Raw genomic sequence first — 4,192 nt, 5'->3', positions numbered from 1 at the left:
GCGCGACTTCAACTTCGTCGGCCATGGCAACTTTTCTTGTAGTGGTGGTTCACTGGGCATAGTTGTGTGCGGGAGATTCTTCTACTTCATGAAAACTTTCAACAATGAATTGAGTATATATATGTGGATATATTCGATAAGGAAGAAGTTTGAAACATTTGAATGGATTCAAATAAATTTCTGCATGAAGTGGAAATCATCGTGATAGAAAAGTCAAATATCTATGATTGGATCATGGTGGAAATATTTGAATTACGAGTTTTAGCGAACATCTAAGAGAGTTTTGAAGTTGTTCTACAACTCACGTTTCTTGGAGTATCATAGTGATGATGGAGTATCCGAGAGATGTATCCAAACCTTGTTGGATCAATGATGAGATAAAATATTGATGCTATTATATTTTTGTGGATTATGCTTTAGAGACTACCGCTTTTACACTGAATAGAGCATCATCATGATCCGTTGAAATGACACCGTACGAGTTATGGCATGGGTATGAACCCTAATAGTCCTTTCTTTAAATTTTGGTCTAAGAGTTTACAACCAAAATCAGATGAATGTCTTTGTTGGTTATCGCAAAGAATTGATTGGGAATTCTTTCCACTATGGAGACAAAGACAAAAGTGTTTGTCGATGTTTCTTACTTATTTCCAAGAAATTGTTTTTAGTGAAGTATTTGAGTGGGAGGACAATAGAACTTGATAAGGTTTATGAACCTGAGCATAATGATCAGAGTAGCGCAGCATCGGAAATGGTTCCGGAAGCGGCCACGACGATCATGGCTCCCATGACTACAAAGTGTTTTAGCCATGGAGATCAAAGTACATATTGAACCTTGTAGGTATGGTTTACTTTGTGATCAAATAAATGATTTGTGGACAAAGGATTGATTTTGAACAATGATAAACCAACTACAAACAAAGAAGTTATGATGGGCCCTGACTCCGTTAAAATGGCTATGCGCCATGAAATCCAAGATAGGTAAATACTTTTTGAAAGTAAATTGATCTATAAAATTGATGGACTTGGATGGAATATCCTTGAAAAAGCTCGACTTGTCGAAAAGTTGTTTACGACAAAAGTTCAAAGATTTGACTACGATAAGATTAGATCTTCCGTAGCAATGCTTATAGTCTATGTGGATTATTCTAGTAATCGCTACATATTTCTTTTATGAGATATGATAGTAGGATGGCAAAATACATTACTTAACAGAAGTGTGTATTAAAGGTGTATACAAGATACAACCAAGAGTTTTGCTAGTCCGTGGAATACTAGATAGGTATATGAACTTCAATTGGATGAAGTGAGTACCGCGAAGTTGGAACCTTCACCGGATGAAATAGTCAAAGAGTTTTTGATTTCATCAGAAACGATGAAGATGCTTGCATTTGCAAGAAATTAACTGGGAGCGCTGAGACATATTTATAATACTTTATGTAGATGACATATAGTTGGTTATAAATGACGTAATTATATACTTGATTAAAAGGTTTCATTGAGAATTAACTTCAATGAAAGGATATGGACTGAAACATATTTAGTGTCAAGATCTATGAAGATTGATTGAAACACATAATAAGTTTAAGTCAAAGTACATAGAATGGATATTGAAGTAGTTCAATATAGAAATATTAAGAAAATGTTCTTGTCATGTGAAGGTTTAACAAGACTACAGTGTATCTGACACTCAATGAGTAAAAACACATGAGTGATTATAGATCACGAATAATATGTACACAATCAGATGTCCTGTGCTCTAAAGTGTTATGAGCATGTACCAGAATGATTCATGTGATGATCATTGGACGATAGTAAGAATATCCTTGAGTACTTTAGAAGAACCAAGGATATATATATATAGTTTTGTATGGAGAAATGACAAACAAATCGCTGTAAGGTGTTGCACCGATATTGTTTTTGTCACATATAAAAAATAAAATTTCAATCTCAAATTAGACTAAGTGTTGTTTAAAAGGTAGCACAATGTGCTAGAAGTTGTCTATGCTAGATTTAGATGAGTTCTAAATATTGTGACGGATTCTACAAACGAAGGCAGAGTATGTCATTGTTTTGACAATGACTGAGGATGTTTAAGTCGAAGAGTTCTTTGAGAACTTGGTGTAGTTCCGATAGTGTCAGAACTTTGAAGCTATAATGTATATGAAAATATTAGTAACATATTTCAGACCGCGGAATTAAGGTTCCACCAGAAGACTGAACATATAAGAATAATGCCGACTCATTTGGAAAATGAGTGATGCGTTGAGACGCAAATGAATTGCAAAATACATACGTTTCTGAACGTGTCAGATCCGTTGACTAAAACCTCTCCCATGAGCAAAACATGATAAAGCACCGGAAGTCCAAGGTGTTATATCTTTACAAATGTAAACTAGATTATTGACTCTAGTGCAAGTGGGAGACTATTGGAGATATGCCCAAGAGACAATAAAAAAATGGTTATTATAATATATCTTTGTGTTTATGATAATGTTTGCATACCATGCTATAATTGTATTAACCGAAACATTGATACATGTGTGTTATGTAAACAACAAAGAGTCCCTAGTAAGCCTCTTGTATAACTAGCTTGTTGATTAATAGATGATCATAGTTTCATGATCATGAACATTGGATGTTATTAATAACAAGATTATGTCATTATGTGAATAATATAATGGACACACCCAAATAAGCATAGCATAAGATCACGTCATTAAGTTCATTTGCTATAAGCTTTCGATACATAGTTACCTAGTCCTTCGACCATGAGATCATGTAAATCACTTATGCCGGAAGGGTACTTTGATTACATCAAACGCCACTGCGTAAATGGGTGGTTATAAAGGTGGGATTAAGTATTTGGAAAGTATGAGTTCAGGCATATGGATTAAGAGTGGGATATTGTCCATCCCGATGACGGATACATATACTCTGGGCCCTCTCGGTGGAATGTCGTCTAATTAGCTTGCAAGCATATGAATGGTTCATAAGAGATGACATACCGCGGTACGAGTAAAGAGTACTTGTCGGAGACGAGGTTGAACGAGGTATAGAGATACCGATGATCAAACCTCGGACAAGTAAAATATCGCGTGACAAAGGGAATCGACATCGTATGTAAATGGTTCAGTCGATCACTAAGTCATCGTTGAATATGTGGGAGCCATTATGGATCTCCAGATCCCGCTATTGGTTATTGGTCGAAGAGAGGTCTCAACCATGTCTGCATAGTTCGCGAACCGTAGGGTGACACACTTAAGGTTTGATGTCATTTTAAGTAGATATGGAATATGGAATGGAGTTCGAAGTTTTGTTCGGAGTCTCGGATGGGATCCATGACATCACGAGGAGGTCCGGAATGGTCCGGAGAATAAGATTCATATATGGGAAGTCATTTTCCGGGGTTCGGAAAAAGTCCGGTGTTTTGACCGGAGCTTCTAGAAGGTTTTGGAAGGACTGGAATAGTCTGGAATATTGTGGAAGGTTCCGGAAGTGTCCGGGACGACCCGGGCTGTCTAAGGAAGTCCGGAGGGTTCCATAATAGGTGTATCCACGTTTTCCTTAAGGGTTAAGAAGTTTCCCCTAAGACAGATTCGGATTTGGCAAAAGAGTCCTAGTTCTAGTAGGTTTCGACTGACAGAAACCTACCGGAACTTTCCCAAACTTTGGGGGCAGGTCTTGGACGACCCAAGGATCTTTTCCACCTATAAAAGGAGGGCAAGGTGAGCCCCAAGTGCACCCCAAGTCGCAGCCCAAGCTCCCTCTCCCAAACCCTAGCCTCTCCCCTCCTCCTTCTTCTCCCGCAGTGCTTACGGCGAAGCCCTGCCGGAGATCTCCACCACCACCGCCACCACGCCGTCATGCTGGCGGGATTCCAAGGAGGATCTACTACATCCGCTGCCCGCTGGAACTTGAGAAGGACGTCATCATCAATACCGAACGTGTGACCGAGTACCGAGGTGCTGCCCGATTGTGGCACCGTCAAGATCTTCTACGCGCTTTTCAAAGCGGCAAGTGATCATCTTCTGCAACAATGAGATCTAATCTCGTAGGCTTTGGAAATCTTCAAGGGTTAGTCTCGTGATCCCCTCGTTGCTACCATCTTCTAGATTGCATCTTGGCTTGTTTTTCGTTCTTGCGGTAGGAATTTTTTTGTTTTCTATGCTACGAATCCCATCACCAAGAA

Source organism: Lolium rigidum, chromosome 7 (genome assembly GCF_022539505.1).
Source record: "Lolium rigidum isolate FL_2022 chromosome 7, APGP_CSIRO_Lrig_0.1, whole genome shotgun sequence".
Taxonomy (NCBI): domain Eukaryota; kingdom Viridiplantae; phylum Streptophyta; class Magnoliopsida; order Poales; family Poaceae; genus Lolium; species Lolium rigidum.
Note: the sequence above shows the minus strand (reverse complement) of the source record.